The sequence below is a fragment of the Chiroxiphia lanceolata genome, chromosome 4 (assembly GCF_009829145.1).
Source record: "Chiroxiphia lanceolata isolate bChiLan1 chromosome 4, bChiLan1.pri, whole genome shotgun sequence".
NCBI lineage: Eukaryota > Metazoa > Chordata > Aves > Passeriformes > Pipridae > Chiroxiphia > Chiroxiphia lanceolata.
The window spans coordinates 7,619,465-7,641,665 of NC_045640.1; the positions used below are offsets into that span (position 1 = coordinate 7,619,465).

At 37.5% G+C, this 22,201-nt stretch overlaps 1 protein-coding gene across 1 annotated transcript in view; it reads right to left on the minus strand.

Moving 5' to 3' along the window:
• Positions 1-20,285, minus strand: part of CTBP1 (C-terminal binding protein 1) — a 234,781-nt gene extending 214,496 nt beyond the window's left edge. The window contains exon 1 of the mRNA XM_032684891.1: positions 20,184-20,285. The gene's annotated coding sequence lies outside the window, so the exon portion shown is untranslated. The remainder of the gene's footprint in view (positions 1-20,183) is intronic.
• Between the last annotated feature and the right edge of the window lie 1,916 nt (positions 20,286-22,201).

The following is a 22,201-nucleotide window of genomic DNA, read 5'->3' on the forward strand; positions in this document are numbered from 1 at the left end:
GCACTTCTTGCTATTCTCTCTCACATCAAATCTTTGGATGTACTTTATACCTAGTTTATAATCTCACTTTAATTTTCATTCCATCTGCCATCTGTTATGCCTGAATTGCTGGATCAGCCTCTCTGTTACACTATCCAGAAAAAAAAAAAAGTTTCTTACTTTGTCAGATCTCAAACATGAATTACAATTTCTCCAGTGAATAAAGTAAAAAATAAATTTAAACTCTCAGCGTGATAAAATATCCTCCCAGTATCCAGATAAGTGGGCTCTGAAAACACAGATTTGTCTTCAGAAGACTTTTGAAAAAGCAGCACTGAGAATGAGCATTTGCTTTCTCTGGCTGTAATCCTCTCTTTATTACTATGTCTCTTGGTAGTCTCCCGTTACAGTAGTTACACACTACAGAAAGTCAAGAGCTCAAATTAATTTTTATTTATACTCAATGTTTGCAATAGGAAATGTGTTTAATCAATTCTAAGCAGGAAGTTACAACTTTTATTGATAGACTTCCAGTTGGTTAAAAATCTTCTGAGAAGTTCAGCTCCCAAAAAAGTGGCTTAGGCTTACTTTTCAAAGCAGCAGCTGGATTGGTTCCTGAAAACTTGTTGTCCAGAGAACATTCAGGAGCTGGCAAAATGTCTGGGAAGCAGCAATAGCTCTGATTATCTCTGCCTTGCAAATTCCTGGGTTTCCAAGGCCTGACACTTGCACGCCACACAGGTCAGGAGATGAACAATCCCAAGCAGTTTTTACTTATGCTCAGCATAAGGAATCCCTGAACAGAAAAGAGGCAGAAGTGCTGGGTTTAAGAGCATGAGAATCAAAATTACAGTGAGGGAATAGGAAATAGGGGCTAAAAGAATGACAGTGAGCACAAAATTTGAGTGTGGTTTTACTCTCTGTCTCTCTCTCTCTCTCCCTCAATTAGTTTTGCAATTTTGTCATCAACTACAAAATCCTGCAACAACTTCTTAAACCCATTTTTGGTAAGCAACCAAGAGATAGCTCCCTGGTAATGAAACTTCTATTTGAAATCACTTTACTATTGGCTATAGTTATTTTAATAGTAGGCTATTTAGTTATTTTAATTCTAGTTTTATATTGGTGAGTTTTTCTGAAAACCCTCCTATTTAGGACGTATGTATTAGGGAAATAAGGTATCAAGGTGATTAAAGAATCAATAAAGACATAATACTCAACGGAAGAACCAGTGGTATTTTGCATAACATATTCAAATAAATGCTAAACTTACTGCCTAGTAAAAAAACATGGTTAGTACATGCATCCCAAATTCTCTATGTAAGGCTTGTTCTTAGTGTCTTTTCAATTACGTTTTAGTGCCCAGAAGACTTATTTGACACAATTAAATCAGACTAAATGAACATGATTAAGGGTGCAAAGTCAGGCATGCCAAAGTTAGGAAACACTAAAATTAGAAAGTAACATGCTCTGCATTTTTCTCATTAGGAAGAAACATAAATTATGAGAGAGATCCTGCCTTATTCAGCAAGAATTCGTTTATTGTACGCTATTCAAATCCTGCTCCCAAAAAAGAAAATCCTAATGTGCTTTTCCATGGCACTTGCAACCATAATACCTGAGTACTCATACATTCAATTATTTTCATAAAATGTGTCTTAGAAAAGGTATATTTTCAAAACTGAAAAATAATGAAACTAAGGCACAAAAAGGTTAAGATCAAAGGTACTAAATGACTCAAACAGCCAATATAACATTTTTAGACCTGACTTTTTGAAGGGTAGGATACTGAGCAGTGATTCATACAGTGAGATATTCAAGCCCTGTCTTATAGTACACCATACCATTCCAAAGGTATGGTCAGTGCCAGATACTAAGTTAACCTAATAGTTCACTGCTGCTAAAAGAAGGTAATCTGCAATTGTCTCTAATTCTCTCCCTTCCATTCTCCCAGACAACAGATCTCACTCTTCACTTGTACAGCTTGGTGTTTGACTATTCAGCAAGTCACTATATCCCAAAGAACAAAAATAATACTGAGGTAACCACTAAAATTATTAGTTTCTGCTGACTTTGTGAGCTAAACTAGTTTGGCAAGCAGAAGATTTGATGTAAAGGAAGAAAAGTAATACAACTCCAAGACAGGGAATGGGATTTCCCCTCCTGGAGGCAATTGTCTGTTGGATCAGGTCACACGTTGTGCTCAGCTGAATGAGTGGCTCGTTTGAAATTCGGACTGGCTCAAGAACAGGCTGCCAAAGCTGGCAACTACTGCAGGGGAAAAAAACAACCACCACAAACCTTTTTAGCAGTGCATCCTTTTAGGAAAAGGAAGAAAAATCCATCTTGTGTCCCCAGGAAACAGATTTTCTGATTTCAGCTGATACCCACCATTGCTGCATTCCTAGGGAACAGATCTATCCAGGAAAAGAAAACCATTTGCATTCCAGTTTTTGTAACACAAAGTAAAAGAGTTCATAAGCAATAACTTCTCCTACCGTAGTTTTGTGCTGACCCTTCTACACAACAAACTGCTGGACTCTCACAAATAGGCTGTACAGAAATCAAGCACAAACAAGAAATGACATTTGTGGCACAAATCCTGTTTACAACAGAATATATGGATACATAACAAAAGATGTCATCATAGGAACAGCATACCCATTTACCAAATTCTGAGGTTTTTCCTCTGGAAACCTCTTAACTTATTTTAATATTCACTGTGCATTCACTGAGCCCTCCAGCACCCTTTTTTAAATTGAAGGAATAAAAATTCTGTCACACAGAATATTACTGATAGTGAAAAGTTTCATTTTTGCCATAGTAGCTCTGCCACATGGACAGTGACAACGACGGACAGGGACTACAAAACAAACATATAAATTGTCTCTGGGCAACAAGACCAGGCCCTTAGGGCTTCACTCCATAAATACTCCCAGCGATGCTGATGCAACTGTTCACAGGAATGAACGGTGCAACACAATGCTGAAATGTTTCTGGGGTTTTTAAAGAAAAACAAACCAAAATACCACAAAAATCCCAATGACCTTTTATGCACAGTTTACATCATTAGTAAGGTTTATACAGCCAAGAGGAATTAGACTTCAGTGGAGGATAAGGGAGGAAGGAACATGAGATTGCATTTTCACATACAACATGTCAGAATAGCATTGCATTAGTCCTGCCACCACCTATTTCATTTACCCTGGTCGTGATTCAACAAGTGACCATCTTATTTGGAATGAGAAGGGTTAAGGAACTGAAAGATTCAATAGTCCAAACATTATTTTCCTTTTCAACTCCTGTGTTCTTATTCTGACAGCAATGTCATTTCAATGGACTACAGGTTCATACCCAGAACCTCTTTAAGTGGCTTTTTGAGGTTTATATTTGCATGCAGTGATTCTTTTCTCATGTTTTGATCAAATACTTGGGGCAAATTCCAATAAATTAATAACTAGATACAATTCCAAGTGCAATCATCCCAAATTTCTAACAAGCATTGGAAAGTCTGAACAACTGTCCTTCTTCTTAAAATGTTCCTCAGTTGCAGATACACTTTGCTCTTCTTACCCCTTTTTGAGATGGAGGAAAACTTTCTCCATGGAATTCTTGAAAAAAATCATAGCGATATTTCTAATTCCGCATGCAATTTCATTTTAATGCCAATTTTTCAGTTGCCTTTATTTTGAGTTTTCCCTTCAATTTTTTTATTTGCAACATCCCACACTAGTATAAAATTAACACTTGGCTGATACATTTGATGGATTTGTTAGTCAATAACTGTGTGTTCCAACAATATTACAGTGACATTAATGAGCAAATTGCAAAACTTCTTTTTAAATCAAATTGAGCCTTTTTCATTTACTCGTTTAACAGCAAAATCCCTGACTGAGCTGTATTACAAACAAAAGATGTTTGTTTGAAATTCTGGAGAGAATTCTATTCTGCTGTTTCCATCCCTTTGTTCCACCTTTGATGTGGTAAATCAGATCAGCTCCTGTGCTCAGTCTGGCAATCAATAAACAGTATTCAAGTCTGTGTAATTTTTGGCAGTTTGTTGTCACTTTACTGGCTGTAATTAAAATAACAAGCAATCAAATAGTAACGTAAGTATTGCAAATACTGGAATACACAACTTGTCAGCCAGCCTTTACAGACCTAAACATCCAAGTGCTTTTCATATACTTCAGATACTTCCAGAAAGCAGCAAGTGTATTGCAAAGATTCACAAGTTGGTTTATTTAACCTCTCCATCCTAGTTGTGCTGAGCTGACTCTAATAATCATCCCCCGATGAAAGATCAAATCTTGTTCTTCAGAGCTTCTACAATTCCAGGTCCCAGAAGATTAAAAAAAGCACAAAAATGCTTGACAGACATTTTCTAATAATTCAGTTTTATTTTCTAAATTCCTTTTTAGCAAAAAATGCATAATCCTCACAATAAAAGTGTCACCCTTCTAGATATGTCAGGGTGAGAGAAAAGTTCAAAACAAATGAAAGCATTTTGTTAGATTCATCCTTTCCCCTCCTCTTTAAAAACTACCAGTTCTTAAGGCTTCGTAGTGTAAAATACTTACATACTACAAATACTTAAACTACAAAAGGCTCTGGTACACTATTTAAAACACTCTTAATTTATTCAAAAAAAAGGAAAATATATTTATTAAAATGTATTTTCGAACTTGAATTTAAAGCACTTGGGAATTAGACAAATTTTAACCGCAGAAAGGAAAACTTAATAAACTTTCCTGAGACTCAGCATTCTTGGTCCTGCAATTTCCCTGTAGCAATGTATACACTGAGAATGAAAAACAAGGAAAGTAAATTTATGAGTAATGCTAGTAACACAATGAGATAGTCATTATTTTAAATTACAATATGCAAGCACATTTACAAAACAGTCTGCAAATTCTCTTCCAACTTCTCCAGAATAGGACTGAAACCATATAAGCTGTAATTTAAGATTTATGTTCTGCATATATATTCTTGGTTAATTTTTAATATACTGAAGAGGTTGAACTGCAGCATAACAAGTAACAAAAAAAAGCAAAGTGAACAACAAAGTAACACCACCTATATATTATGTTGGTTAACATTAATATCAATCCTTTCTACAGGGCAGATTTTCAGAAATCCTTCTGATAGCCTCACATGATTTGTTGTATGTCAAAATTCTTCAAAAGTAGCAAAAGAATTTCTGCATATAATTTTTTTGTATTATTTACATGGGGTTTTTTTTCTAATTCATGTTAAAAAAAATCACAAATTTACTACTACAATACACAGACATTGTCTGGAACAGGCCAGAAAGGAATTGAGTGTAGTGGACTTAATGGGAAACTCTATTTTCGAGCAACAGTGCCACTCAGATCGATCTGGAGAATAGTCTGTAATAATGAGCAAGATAACAGGACACACTCACCCTCAACAGAACACAAGATTAAAAGCCCAGATTCACTTCTGAACTTGGCCAGACTGCCAGGAACACCCACATGATTCTAGGGGAAGACACCAGATATTCTACTGATTTATCTTTAAGATTTCTTGACTAAGTGGTTCCACCTGTTTCGATATCCAGAAACACTCTTTCTTCTACAGAAATTTCAAAGTAAGAGGGGGGGGAAAAAGAGATCTTAGAAGCTTTAGTAGCTTCTGTGGGCATAGAACAGTTTTAATTTAGGAACAACCAAACGAATCCCAGTCCTTGCCATACTAACATAGTACACATTCCACATAGCCTTGCTTTTGATTTCAGAACCACATGAAGTACTGACATGCTTCCATGGGCTAGATCAGCAACAGAAAGCAGACAATTTCTCAAATCATCCAAAAGGAAGTTTTCAAGAATTGGACCCTGAGAAAGAGACAGACAAAAAGAACCAGGTTTGAAAGCACAAAAAAAGAAAAAAAATTAATTCCTATGGTAAAGCTTAAGAATTTAGCTGCCAATCAGCCATTGAAAAGAGTCTGGGAAATAGTCTTATTAAACCTTTGGATTAATGAACAGTTCAAATGGCAGAGTCTAACAACATTTAAGTACTTCCACATCAAAAGTTTGATTTTTTTCTTAAAATAGCAATGGAATGCATTTCTATCCAGACACTTCTGAAGCAAATCACCTGTAAAATTAAAAAAAAAAAAACGAAGGCCCTTTGAATACAAATTTGCAGTAGATAAAACCTTAAATATAAAAATACAGTCATTTGTGGGTGTGTGCTTTAATTAAAAATTAATTTGACCAATTTCATCAGACTATTTCTGCAGGTGGGCCTCTCAAGATCCAGCTTAATTAGACCTCACAAAACACTCACTCAGGCCATGACAAATAAAAGACAATTTACTGTTTCTCCAGCATAACTTCAGGTTCATCCGACCAGACACACCATGAAATAACAAAAAATAAAATAAAATAAAAAAATAAAAAAAAATGCATCAGCCCTAATATTGTAGACAGAATTGTCCTTATGGACAAACAGATAAATCTAATCACCAAATTTCTGGGCACAAGTTTCAGGTGGAACAGTAAATACAGTCATTGTCCTCAGGAGGCTCATTCGGATTACTGTGTGTGACTAAGACTGTGCTGGGAGGACAGTAAGATTTTCTCATTAAATCTCTCATCTTTGGCAGGGTGGGAGGGGAGAAAGGGGGACTCCAGAAACAGACAAACAGCCGAATTCCTGCCCACCTCCCCCAGGGATTCAGTGCATGGGTAGAAGGAGAAGGTATGCAAAAATCTGAGCTTTCATTGCCCACGTAACACTTGGACACTGACACAACAATATGCCAACAGCTTTGGGAGGAAAACTCTTTAAAAGCTCCACTTTCTGAGAAAACAACTTAATTCATGTGGAAGTATGGACATAATGAACTCCCAAATGCTTTAGCAATATAGTCATGAATAAACTCATGAGGGCTGAATAAGCATTTACACAAATGCACTTAGAGAGTTCATAAAATAACAGGTCACACCAGATAAAAAAAATCCCATGGGATGAAAACGCTCCAGAGCTGCATCCTATGTCTTTAAAGCCAAATTGCAGGATTGGAAAAACCGGCACACTCTGAACCAAAACAGAAATCACACCAACTCATTGACTGGTGGCCCCAAACAACTGCACACAATGCCCTTGCATACCTTAGGAAGTATTAAAGAACACTTTGAAACGGACAACTTGAACCTCAACAAACTGATAGCACGTATATAGCACTCACAGCTTCACACTGGAAAGCAGGTAAATATGGTAGTTATTGCCAACAGGAGACTGTCCCAAGAATGTATGTGCCAAACAAACTAAACACATTGGCTTAAAATTATATCCTGTCAATAAAAACCACAATAAAAAAGAGAAAAAGAAAAAAGAAAACCTCAGAGGTAGTGAAACTTTTCACAGTGCTTCTGTTCTATTCTTATATTCTTCGGCTCATAGAAAAAGTAACTGGAAGGGAGAGCTCAAAAGGTCACCTGGGCCACTCCTTTCCCAAGCCCAGCTTATCTGTACTTCTCTCATTCCCCACAGAAGTTGTTTAAACGGGTGCTTAAGGTCTCAGGTAACAGACTGTGTAGGATTTCCAGGCAGCAGATCCTGGAGCTTCTGTATCATTATGCTTTTAAAAAAACCCCAAATCTGCTGGTTTGATGGTAATAAAGTTCAACCTGCTTGACTCTCTCTTGCTTTGATCCAAGTTCATTATTTCTTGTACTCTCCTCCATGCCTCTACAAATACTTCTCGCACACTTAAAAGCTGTTATATCAACCCTTAGTAACCTTCTCTTCAGATTAAACTCCAATTAGTTCTTTTATTCCTCATTCCAAGTCAGGTTTTCCAAGACTTAGGTCTATGTGACAATTTAATGTAATTTAATTTAAAATTTAACACATTTTAATAGAATTTTGTATCTTGCTATGACACTAGCAAGATTTTACTCCAGTAAAATGGAGCACCATGAAATAAAAAATAAAATCTTTATAGAACCCTAGAACAGCCCCACCCCAAATATACATTTTAAAAAGCTGAATGTGAGAAATTAAAGGGTTTCTTTGGTCTCAAAGTTTTAGTCAACCTCAATATCATCACAGGTGAAGTAATATATCACAATTTTATCAGCAACTTTCTCTGATAAAATCATGAGCCAAATGCTTTTTCTCATACAAGTATCACACTGGCAAATACCCTCTTACTTGGATCGCTCAGCTTCCCTTTTCCTGAAGTTCTCATATTGATGGAAAACAAATACCTACGATCAGTTTGTCACCAGTGTCCAACCACCTGCACTGCTCCAGTTCCCTGACTGGTGTGCAGCTCACATGTCCCTCTCACTGGCCACATCACTCCATGTCCCTTCACAAAAAGGCATTTCTTTAATTACAGATTCACTTCTGTCTCAACATTAAACATGCTATATTACAAAAACACCCGACCCAAATAAAAGCTGAAAGCAGCTGTTTATTTTTTCCAAGATAATTCTTCCAGCAATCCATCATACAGAAATAAAAAAAATTACTAAGTTTCTTCAAAGCAAAAGTGAATATTTTTTTTGGTAGATAATGTCCAAGCCTTAGATCATCAATGCTGAAAATTTGGCCTCTAAATAACAAGTCTAATTATTGCCTGTCCTAGGTCAGAAAAGGGCTTTGTCAGCCAGACTTTTATTAAAAACAACTTGTTTTAACACCTTAGTTGATTTCTCACCAATAATCAGCCTTATATTTTTGGACACTAACAGGCAATTTCAGAATGCCAAGCACACAAGTTATTTCTGGTTCTTTAAAAACAGACAAACAAAAAATCTAGTACACTTAAACTGGAAAGGTATACAAAGGAATCCTAAAGGCATTATCTTAATTTTGTCCTAGTGATCATTGGGCCATACCATGACTCACAACACCACGTTTCTAGATCACCAAGATTATCCCCTACTGATTCCAATGGAAGTACAAGAAAGAAACAATATTCAGCTCCAGGAGGAACAAGCCACTACAGCACCAGTGATAGGTTTTAATACCAAACAGATGTTAACAATGTTTTATATTGCTTGGCGAGAGTCAGCTTTACAGCACAGCAAAACAAGATGTAAGACAGAGGTGGTGGTTATTGCCTTACCTTTCAGGTCTACATCATCTTTGGAGCTCATCAACCACAATCCAAATCCATTAAAACCACACAAAACCATCAGAAGGCTGTTAACACTGAATAAATGGGACTATCACGTTAACCTATGACTTGATCAGCATCAGATACGACAACAGCTTTATATGACAAGTTGAATCTAGAGCAAAAATACTTCTATGTCATCTTTAGATCACACATTTTCTTTCTGCTGTCTTGAAATACAGAGATCTATACCTCATGAAAGCACCAACCACTTCACCCAGGAGATCCATGCCCTGAGATATCAGACTGTTGTTTTAACACAAACTTTTGGAACATCTGAGGGTTCATCTGGGTTTTTTTCAGTGACCAAAAAAGAATCTAATCATTTCCAGCATCAAATCCTCATCAAAAAAGCATTCTTCCTCACAGAAGCATATATTTGCCTAAAGTGCATCCCCACAACTAACAACCTTCCTAAAAATGATCTAGAATTAGAACTAAATGTAATGGTTTCATTGGTTCAATGTTATAAAATCAAGTATGAACTTTATCCCCCAAAAGCAGGTGGAGGAGGGAACAAATTCCATTCCTCTTCCTCCTAAGCTCACTCAAACACTTAAAGCAAAAAGTTACATTGTTTAATAATATGATTATCATGCCATAATTCTTAACCCCGCTCCCATGGATGCATGGGCTCACACTGCAGGTGCCATACTTATGAAACACAAAGAACTGAAAACTGACAGCATTCCTCTTTTGTTTTTTCTGCTTTTACATGTGAAGTATATCATAGGGTTCACAGAGATGACTGAGATCAGTCTTCCTTCTATCACCTCTCCCCTCACATCCTCCCCCAACTCCAAATTAAGAGTATTAAAAAAAAAAACAAAAAACAAACAACTTTGGGTCAATACCAAATTTTTTCTTTAACACCTAATTGTGAAACACCTGACATAACATCTCATATTAAGCATGACTGTGTCCATAACATTTTATTATATTATTGACCTTATAACATATGCATCTCCAAACAGCCTACCTCATGAAGTCATTCTGTATTTAGAAATACAATACTCTGTGAAATACAATACCTTGAGTCTGGAAAGCAAAAACAAGCAAATACAAATGATTAGTAGTTTATTTCAAATCTTGCAATAGCAAATCCCCAGCCAAAAAGAACAGTAACATGGAATCATCCCTACTTTGACAGACAGCAACCACAAAAATAAGGTGGTGATTTCACACCCCCTCTTGCACTGTAATCTAAGTGACTCTATCATATCCTCCCCAGGTAAGGGACTTACAATATATCAAAGAACCATCATTAGCAAGGGAAAAGCAATGCAAAGAATGAACAGGGAAGGCTTCTCGCTGAAGAGGATGTATGTTGCACCAACTCTTGCTATTTGAACACATAATTGTATCTCAGATAATTTTCTGCTCTGCTTCAATAGGTATTAGGTCTTAGCAAGCAACCCATCCCCACACCACAGGCAAGGAAGGAGATGAACACTATAGAGTCTTAGCACTAAAATCAGTTGGTGGAAAGATGTCAGATGTTTTCCCTAAAGAAGAGGAAGGATCAGAGAGACCATCAGGTGACTACAGAACTTGCTATAGGACACTTTATGCTCTGAAGGAGCAAAAAAAATCCATTGTAGCTTCCACTCTGAGCCTCTACAGGGTACAGACATTGATGAGTCTGAACCTTCTTTCTTATCAATATGACAAAAGGAGAGGTAGATGTTTTTGACACTAATATGTCATCATTTTTCCTGCAGTCTCTTAGTCCCTAAGAGCCCATGAAAGCCTCTCAGTACCACCAGCTCAGCACACCCACTGCATGTTTACTGTACTTCAAGCAAGTGTCACTGCAGTTCATCTGTACCACACATCAGGTTTGCAGAAAACTTTCTGTTCACTGTCACAGTTACTTAACTACTGCTTGTGTGAATCCATCTTTTGTTTCCTGCTTCATGCTCTGACAGATTCTTCAGGATATGCTCCCCCCCCTCCCCATACTGATTTAGTGTCCAATAGAAAACTGGTCTATAACTAGATTTAATAAGGTATTATAACCAGGCTAAATATACATTCTGGATAGACTAATCTCACACAGGATTTTACCACACATTTCTGAAAACAGAAAACCTCTAAGACCCTTTCTTGGATTGTACCAGGATCTCTGAAAACTCAAACAATGGAAGCTTTTGATCTGTCAATTCAAATTCCAGATTCTTGTTGGATCTGAGTTTTGCAATTGGCAACACGACAAATTCTTTTCCCACACGAGAACTGCAGCAGAAATTTCCCCTGATGTTTACTCAGCACAACCTTCCTAACTACTCAAGAGTCAGTGCTGAAGAGGGGAACCTTCATCACAAAGTGATTTCTGGGACATGTGACTGCCAATTCCCATGGATGTTTGTGTTGGACAATGCAAAATACTTCTGGTTGAATGCAATGTTATTTATTTGGTAGCATAACTAAAGAGTGACAGGATGTTTATTTATTCTGCTGACACACTGCACCCATAAAGCTTAAGAGATAAACCCATTTGACAAGGAAATATTGCTGGAAAACACCTTCTTTGATACATCACTTATTTGTTAAAACCCCACATACTACTCATTTTGTACATATATCAGTTCCATTACTCATAACAGTTTGATGAAAGAAGTATATTCTTCCTTAGAGAATTAGTATACACATAATAAAAGACAATTTCTTTGTTACTGTAGAGTGAGTTAATGTGCCAATATTTTATTTCACTTAACATTTAAACTGAATTTAGTTTTAATTTAATCTCGAGTTAACTGTCCTATCCAGAGATATGTATCCAAATGTTGAACTATTTCAAAAAATTAAAGGCTAAATTACAATCAACTGCCTTACCCTACACTTTTTATGAGACTCATTTTTATTGACAATCTTGACATCAATGTGAACACCAACTTGAAAAAATACTGAATCAGGCTGCAAACTGTGTAAAACTTTCATGGCAGTGAAACTAGTACAGCCACTAGTACAAAGAAAAATTGGATTATTTTGACAAGTAGCTGGGCATAACACTATTTCTAAATTAAAATTTTACTGCAATCTCAAGCTGATGAAATACATACATAGCATTTTTTGCTATCAAAATGCAACAAGTCAAAGCTAGAACTTTACAAATACCTCTTTAAAAAATCATATTATAATTATCTGATCCTTATAATACCTGTTGTTTACATCATAACTTCCATTTCAAGGTTCTGAAACATATGCAAAGACTGCTAACAGTAAAAAAAAGGCTAATTTAAGAGAAAAACACATCACTGGATAGGTTTTTACTGTAGGCCACCTTCTCAAGATGATGAGACAAATTAATATCTGCACTGCATATTTTTAGCCACTTTGCAGTTAATAGGCTGCTTCAGATGTTTTTACTGCATAGTCAATGGTTACTATTTGCAACAATAGTGACTGTCATTTTTAATTAGCATTGGGTAACAGCCTCCTAACATAAAAGACTTTCTATAGCTACAATAAATAACTGCTGGCTCATAAAAAGCCTTCAGATCAACTTCAGGTGCACATGGGCTTCATGGACTTCAACACAGACACACAATAACTTCTTCCAGAACTATACAAATGTGGTCACTGCAAACTATGACCAATTTTATGCCAATTAGGAATTTAGGAAAGAATGATGAAACTACAGTGGGCACACTCCTAGAAATTACTGTTTGCACCTCTGAAAAAAGCTCCTTGTGACCCTTAGTGGTAAGAAAGATCCCAGAACATCCTGAGTTGGAAGAGACCCCCCCCAAGGATCACTGAAGTCCAACTCATGGATGGTGAATGATATCATGTTTTATTAATTACAAGTTTAAAGTCAAATGATGAAATTAAGACAACACCTTTCAGGATACAAAGTTCTCCCAGTCTGAACATCACAGATGAGACTCTACATAAAACTCTTCACTTTTTATAACACAAAGCTATTAAATGTATCATGAAGGAGAGGTGCTTTAAGGAAGAGTTGAAAAATTGACACTGGATATTAAACAAGTTACTGTTCCATGTCCAGATCACTTCTTAAACATTTATTTTTAATTATGACATTGTAAAAATTCACAGTAAATATTATGGAAATGGCTGTCACCCAGAGAAGTGGCTTCCAAAAATGACAGCAGTCCAACTGAGGACATTCCTCCCAAAACATACATCAGAAATGCAGAGCACATTTCAGCCTTACCTTCCAAGTGTCAGAATGCCATTGTCTCTTCTCGAAACACTAGACAATATTTTGTACTCTATGCCCTTTGATACAATTTGAGGAACTCCAGCTGACAATACTCTGACTCATCAATATTATGCAGATGGAAAAATGCCAACAAAATCAAAGCACCGGGATAGAAAAGAGCTGGCAAAGAGTTGTTTATTGAGGCAGAAACAAACACAAACACACTGAGGAACTTTCAAGACTGTACTCATAATTCTCAGTAGAATATGCTGCTCATATGTCAGGAGAAGGGTCAGTTTAGCATTTTATCCTGTAGACCCAGAAAACACCTGCTTACATCCTCAGTCTTGCTAACAGACTGTCCCTTTCTCCCAAGATGGATTTGGACAATCACAACCTATGAAGCACCTCAAAACTAGACTGTTGGGCTTTTCCTCAACCAATTCAGTCATTGCTCCATCTAGAAACACATCCAAAGGAACAGAAAATCTTATTGGCATTTCTGAAAATCATGTGATTAGCAGGCAAAGATACCACCAATGGGTTCTAAATCAGAAAATTATATATATATGCATTTAGGACACATTATTGCAAGGCAAAACACTACCAATCAACCACAAACCTGGAAACAAATAATGCAGAACAGAGGTAAAGATGTAGTCAAATACAGAACAAAACAGCTTAAAATCAAATGCAGGCATCCAAAACTTAGAATGACATTAAAAACTGCTCAAAATATCTGTCACGCTTATCTATGTATCTATTAATTCTGCTGTGCAATGTTAATTAGGAACTTGAAATTATCTATCCCTTCAACTTGCGCACTCTACTCCTGACTTCTTGTCCTCTCTAGGTTTATACTGCTCCCCCCAGCCACAGCAGGAACAGGCAATCCTTCCTGTACAAGCTTTAAGCACTTCCACGGGTTAAGTCTTCCCTTAATTAGGTGGGCAGAGATGTTTAATTAAAAGCAAATTGACCTAGTTTTAATTCAGTTTTATTCAAAGTAAGTATTAATAAGGTTCAGAAACTTTGATACACAGCCAGGATGCAACTGTGTTTATTTTGATATGGTCACATCAGGATCGGAAAAGTTAAATTTTTAATTGCTCCAAGAGGGATGAACACGCCTTGTTTTTGACATCTTCACCAGTGTAACAAGGTAGGGCTGAAAGTAATTCAGTGTATCTTAAATAGATTAAGGGATTTTATCTGCTTAACTTTTATGTTGCAATGACTCTACCACAATCTTTACTTTCTTCAAGCTGACTTCCCAGGAGGTACAAATCTGCAAAATCCATTTCCTCTCCCACAGTTATTGAGTAGAATGGGAAATGGCAATTGTTTCTCCAGAGAATCTTTCCCAGATACTTTGACCTTAAAAGTAAACAGGATCTTCTCTGTCATTTCTGTGCCAGCATTTGAGGAAACACATCAACCTGTGCACAATAATGTGAGTGTAACAGATTTCTTTGCCTGTTTCTCACAGTCTGAACTCCATTGGTCACCTCTCAACTCACACTGAAGGACAGCACAGACTTCGGTTTTTGAAGCTATTCGTACCAGAGGACCTGAGGAATGATGTAATAACTGCATTAGATCTAATTCACATCACTTATATGGAAAAGTCAGAATGACTGTCACTCCCTGATATCACTCCCTCAGTGCAGAGATGAATGATGAAAGAAGAGATGTTAAAAAAAACCCAACCAACCAACCAACCAAACAAAAAAACCACAAAACCAACAAACTATGCTTATAAATACTTAGAATAATATATTCTTTAAATATCAACTTCTATCTCTACTTGTCTGTCACAGTGCAGCATAAATACAGCACCAAAAAAGACAGACATACATTTTTCCAGTTTAAGAGGAGATATAAGCAAATGTCATACCCTTCTCTTTCTGGAGATGTATCAGGAAGGAAAGCAGAGAAACTATGAAAGACGTACATAAAAGGGCATGCAAAAGCTTACAAACCATCATTAGTTCCTTGTAAGACACAGGGAAGATATTCCAGTTCTCACAGTCATTACCAGATCACAACATTCCCACTGGTTAACTTGCCTCTACAAAACCCGAGCACAGTCATCTGAGAAAGGTAGAGAAATACCTGACCAACACAGTGTAAATTGGAATGATTTCCACAGAACCACCACCTAATCTTCACTGTTCTAAAGGGAAACTGTCATGTAGCTGATGCTCTAAGATTTACCAAGATAACAAATGACATAATTTACTAGACAGAGCACACACTCAGTTTCTCAAAGCTAAAAGAACCCTTCTCCACACACACACTTCCAACTCAGAAATATAAACAGAAGCTGTTTGGATACAAAAACTTCTATTTATTCCATTATTTAAGTGCTAAGACATATTCCAGGCACTGTGTAGACAGAAAATACCATTGTATAAACAAATTTTACAAATTTAGCCATATTGGCTTGTTCTCCAGATGAAGAAAAATATTCCTGTCAAATTGAAAACTGTTGGAGAAATTAGTTTTTAGATTATAGAGGGTTTCTTAGAATAAAATCATGTTCTTTGAACAACATAATAAAAGTATATTTTCCAAAGTGTTTGGGGCTGTTTCAACTATATTAAAAAAACCAAACAAACAAACAAAAACAAAACAAACAAAAAACCACAAACAAAACAAAACAAAAAAACAGCAAATGGCCATTTTCAGTAACAAAACACTGACTCTGCTGTCTACAAAGATAAAGCTAAGGGTAGATAACTGAAGCAGGGTAACACATGAAGGAAACTGTGGGAACCTAAGGTACAATTTGTACTTCAAACTATGATTTCCTAAGTTTTTTTATCAAATTCATTATTTAACTGCTCTTCTCTGGCAACTGATTAAACTGATCGGTCCTCAGCAAGACATAAATGATAGGCCTTATTGTGGCCTGTGATTAATAACCTGTACAGCTGATTCTTTTTAAACTGTCTCACACTTTTTCAGCATTAAGCTGTCCCATCTACTCTGCTCTGCACCTGAAACCAGTTTACATAACTTCATACAATGTGCAAATGGAGCAAGAATCATCTCTCAAATACCTGAGAACACTTCAGACTCCACACAGCACTGGAGAATTTCCGTGACCACGCACAAAAGGAACAAGATAAAAAGCATAAACTTTAATCCTGAAAACTCTTATTCATTTCAGCAGACCCAGTGAAATTATGCAGCTGTTGGAGGGCGAGCACAAACACTGTTTGCAGTGAAAGTCTCAATCTTGCATGTCTTGGGTTTGCAATCTACAAATTTAATTGAGAAGGCCAGAGGTTCTCCAATATTAATATTAATACAGACTCACTGGGAAATGGAGGGTTGGTTACTGTCTTTTTTTCCAGCATCCTAAGATGCTGCTAAAACTACACTTCTGGCTGAATCCCAACAGAGCAGTTGAACAACTCTACAAAGGCCCATCTTTTGTTCAAAGTTTTAAACCAGACATTGATAATGTGTCAATACTCAATATCAATGTATTAACCAGCCAGCTGATATTCCTATTCAGCTACTCTAAAAAACTCCTAAATTAGTCACAACCATCTGAAAATACCTCACCAGCACTAATTCTGGTATTTGTTTCTGGAAACATTTTATTATCAAATCAATAGTACTTGAATTTTTTTAATGCTTTAGGACTTTTGATGTAAATGTTATGTGAGTATCCACCCTGTGTGCTTGTCTCAAAATTTCATCAGTAGATACTGAAGTACCGCTACACCTGCTTCGTAGATGGAAAACAAAAACAGAAAGGTGAATTGACTTGCCCTAATCCAACAGCAAAGCAAGAAAAACACTGTTTGTTCCAACTCCACCATTCCTATCCATCAGGTTGTACAGCATCTCTTAAATAGTACATCCCAATAAAGTAGGACAATAAAACAATTTCAAAATACATTGAACAAGGAAATGAATTGTCACTTGCTCTAAATACGGGAGCTTTATGCTTCAATCTAAAATAGCAATCTTTATATAAATAAAAATTTTCATCCAAAATAATAATCCCTTGTTAATGCAATAGCAATGTACCATTCCATACAAAAGTCAACTCCAACAATAGCAAAAAAGCAAAACATTATCCACTAACAGCAGCAATTGAATTCTTTTTCCTCCTCTTCCATCTTATTAGTCCAGAATACAACTAGTGAGCTTTTAATACTTTTCAAGAAACGACAACTTAAAACCAAAAATCAATAAAATACGTTGACCATTTCTGTTGTGAAAACAATTTGTAACAACTGTGAATTACATTGCTGTTGGGTCTATTATTTATCATTTCACCTTAAGTCCAAAAGTGTACATTCCATTCACAGGTTTAACCCGCACTGTTGCACAGTAATAGTGGATTCAGCCTCTGGAACAGGTATCTGATAATACCCTCTTAGAGCACTTGGCAAAGGAAAGTGTGGGATTATGATCCATAGAAAGCTCAAAGTGTTTCCTAGCAAATGCACGAACACCTTAAAACTTGCAACAGCACGGGTCTCGTCTGTGCTGAACTATTAGTTCCCTTGCAGACTTCTCAGAAAACAAGTGTTTTCCAACCACTGCATAGGGCAGGGAGGAAGAGAAACTCAAAACTTTAAAATATTTTACTAAGGATGTTTCTAATGCGTTGCCAAAACCACAAAACATTTTAACAACTACTGCTAGAAAGCTGAACATACCTCATGTCCCCCAAATGTCTCTTCACTATCATAGTGAAAGTACTTTTCACTATTAAGGGAAATGATCCCTCTGTGCTGAAAATTAAACCTGACCTTTCTCCCTTCTGTTTCCTAAGCATTCAAATAGCCTAATTACTAATTAGTATCTCTGGTGGCTCTCTCGAAAAACAGTTTTATGTGCAAACATGACAATTCTTCTCATATCCCTCTGAGCTGATCAGCATAATCTGAAGTTCTTCCCTGAAAAGCTCAGGGTAACACTGAACCCTCTCAACTCAAGGAAAATCAGAAACGTGGTCCAAGTCTCTCTGGTTGCAATCCAAACTCCCCCAATATTTACCACCTAGAACACTAAGCTCTGATTTTATTTCCTACTTCATATGACCACCATTTTTGACGTTAAAAAAAAAAAATCCTAAATACATATCATACACATGCTTAGAAATAGGAATGCGATGCAATGCAAATAAATCAGTATTGCTTCATTCTGCAAGAACCTAAAATTCATTCATTCAGAATAGCAGAATTTACCTGATTTTATGCTGTTACTTGGTAATGTAAAAATCTATTCTGGGTTCTGCTTTTGTTTTGTTAGAGTAGGAGGATTATTTTAACATGGAGAGGATTGATTTTGTTCCTGTATGCATGAGCTGCTGTTGATATTCCCAACCAGAAAGACTCCTTTCTAGAATTATCATCAATATATATTACAAGAGAGTGTTTACTTCCACTCCGCCTCTGTTCTAAAAGCCTCCTCAGTGTTAATTCCCAGAGCAAGGCTACAGGTCTCCTGCTCAAAATTTCTCTTTAGATTTTCTAATCCTTTTCTCCTTAATCTCCATTATACGAGAGGAAATCCACATATGCATGGTCTGTGAGGAGCTAAGTAACTTTACCTCTCACCATAGTTACCACATCTGATTTAACCACTGGCTGCGGACATTGAATCATTGTCCTTTAAGATTCCAGGTTTTATTTGTGTGTGCCTCGATGCATTCATCAAGCATAAAATCCTAAAACCAGACTGATTTTAGTGTCATTAGTAGACAATCACGTTTCAGTTTATGAGACCATAAGATAACACACCATCCACCTCTGCTGTTTCTGCACTGCATGTGTTGTTTTCCAGGATCTCAGAAGGTAAAATGTTTAAATGTGTTACTACGACTGTTACTGAAAAGGTTTTCTGTCTAATTCAATTCCTTGAATGATTCTGAAACAATTATACATTCAGATTTTTATTAGTGTGCCCAACTATTCTATTAAGACTTTTTTGTTTCTCATGGTAACCAATTTTACTTGACTTAGCAGAAGCTGTTCAAATATTTAAAGGCACTCCGAGATGGCAGGAGTTTATGTAGGAGCATACATGCTGTGTCACAGATATTCCTTTCCTTGCTCTTTTTTCTTTTTTTCCCTTTCAGAAACAGTAGCAAAGAAATGAGATCTCAACCTGCCACACTGCACCGGGAAGGTGCTCACTTCATCTGTTTATGTAAATATTCAAGTTACAATGGGCACATTTCGAAATTACAGGCTCGGTAGGTAAAACAGATGCTTCTTACGTTCCTTCATATGCCCTGAATCCCTCCTGCCAGAATCGCCAGGCGCAACGCAAGAACTAAAGTATAAACATCTGCAACACCTCTCTGTTTTGTTAACATTCTTTCACATGTTTTCTTGCTAACTCCAAAAAGGCTCGACGGTGTTAAAAAAAGAAAGGGGGGGGGGGGGGGAATAAAAACCAAAACACACCAAACAGTGAAATTGGAAACATCTGCGAGATAGCGACGGAAAACGGAATGAAACATGAATAAACAAAAACATGGCGAAAGTGGCCTGGGGTTGTTACACTGTCAGATCATTTTTCCAAGCCCAACATCAAGGCTTTTGTTACAACCAAAGCGGTCATTTGCATGGAGAACCAACAGGGTTTCTTCTTCTTCAGCGTTTCCCCGGCCGTAACACACACACACACACACACACCCCACACACACCACACACACACCACTCGCTTCTCTCCGCGCACACCGAGGCAAAAACCTCCCCCCCCGGCACACAAACAACGCGGCCAAAGGCGCTCCCGGCCCCGCCAGCGAACCCCGCAACGCCCCGCACACCCCGCGCAACGCCCCGCACACCCCGCGCTTCGCCGCCGAGGCGTCATTGAGGCACAAAAACCGGAGACGAACCTTTGGAGCGCTGCCCCAGCCGGAGTTCTTCTCCCTCTCTCCCTCTGCTCTGCTGTTGCTGACAAGATCAGGCTGAGATTAACAAGTCCATGCTACTCTGCCAGCCCCGCTCCTCCGGCGGCTGCTCACGCCGGGGGCTCGCGATGGCACCAAACTTTGGGAAAGTTAAAAATGGAATGAATTAGAGCGACGTGCAGCACAATGGCAGGGAAGCAGGAAAACACTGCCTGGGCAACTATTGCAGCAGCACGCAGGGCACTGCTCTGTAGTCAAGGCTGTGTCAGCAGTTTCTTTCTAAACCCCCCCATTTTCAGGGGGATGTAACTCAGAAAGGGGAAAAAAAAAAAACCTAAAAAAATTGCTCACGGCCAAAAAATTGCTCGCAGGTAAACGCCCCATCCCCTTTGCATTTTAAATCATCCATTTAGACCATTCAGAAAGTTACAGGAGTCTGTGCACTTTATCAGGAAGTCCCACATGCCTTTTTTTTATGTAAATACAAATCTTTTTTTAAATGAGATTTCACAAGGTTTTGATCTACACTGTGAATCCCCCCCCCCCCACTTTTTTATAAAAGCAATTTAAAAAAATACCTTGACATCTGAAACCCAGTTTGCACAAACATGGGATAATTTCTAAATAACTTCTACACACACATTGCCTAAAAGGTACCAGACTGGTCTCAGGGATATGAAATTGCTCCCACAGCTGACCCAGCACAGCCTGTACCGAGGTCTTAACCCTGATGCATAATGGTAACTTTGTAACCCCAGTTGCTGAGTGCCTCCCCATTTTCCCCGGATAAGGAAAGTGTCCTTAAAATCATGCTAAAATAAGGATACTAAGCGTTTGATCTGCATTTACTACATTACAACGATGCTCTAAACTGGCACATCAGAGCAATCTCTCCTGCTGTTGTTAATCGCAGGGTTTTGTTCGTGGGGGCTTTTCCTTTTGTTTGTTTGTTGGGGTTTTTTACACTCTTGGCAATTTCCTCTCAGATACAGAAATAAAAGCACCGACTTCTCCAGCCTTTTTACACAAGCAAGATACACTAATACACTTGTCAGTTATAAGTTTAAAGTTACAATAAAAATTGGAAAAAAAAAGAAAAAAGAAGAAAAAAACAACCAAAAAACACAAAGCAACAAACCACGAACTGTATAGTCATGCTACTACCTACTTTTAAAGTAAAAATACACCTTTATTGAAAAGACTATGCTGCAACCTAAGCCTGCTGGGCAAGAAAAACAAAGCATAAGTTTTGCTCTTTTTGACTGATATAGAACATCCTCTAAAAGCCCTAACACTTACTGAACGTATAATATTCATATAATCTATGGGAGTTGGAACTGGATGATCTTTAAAGTCCCTTCCAACCCAAACCATTCCATGATTCCATGTATCTGAAGGTATGCAATATTAGTACAGGTCATCTCACATTTCTGCCTTGCAAGGACAGCTGCCTGGCATGTTTTGAAGACAAGCTGCTTTGATATTAACACCTTGTTCTGTCAAGTACACTGCACACAGTAGTTGTTAAAAAAATACCAAAAATTCTCCTACTATTCAGAAGAAAAAATTAGCACAGATTAAAGGTGAGGGCCTAAATATTTCACAAACATCCAAACTCACCAGAAGAATATAGTGAAGGCTCCAACTTCTCCATTATAAGATGGATAGTACAACCACCACCCATCTGAGAGGTCCTCTGAACAGTGGGACAACCTGTGCTCCCACCTGAGCCAGCACAGGACTTCACATCAGGGGCTTATGCCAATCTTGTCTCTGAAAACAAGGAATGATGGTGACACATACTCAATTCTGCCACCTGGCACCAGGGTTGTAATGGCCACAAACATGAAAGAGAAGCAAGTGTAGTAAAATCTCAGTGCACAGAGTTTTATTCAGCACATGGAAGCAGAGCCCTTAAGTTTCTGCTCTAATCCACCAAATAACAGGCAGAGTGTTTATGGTTTTGGAAGATACATCATTTGCATGCGGTGTTTAAAGGTAGA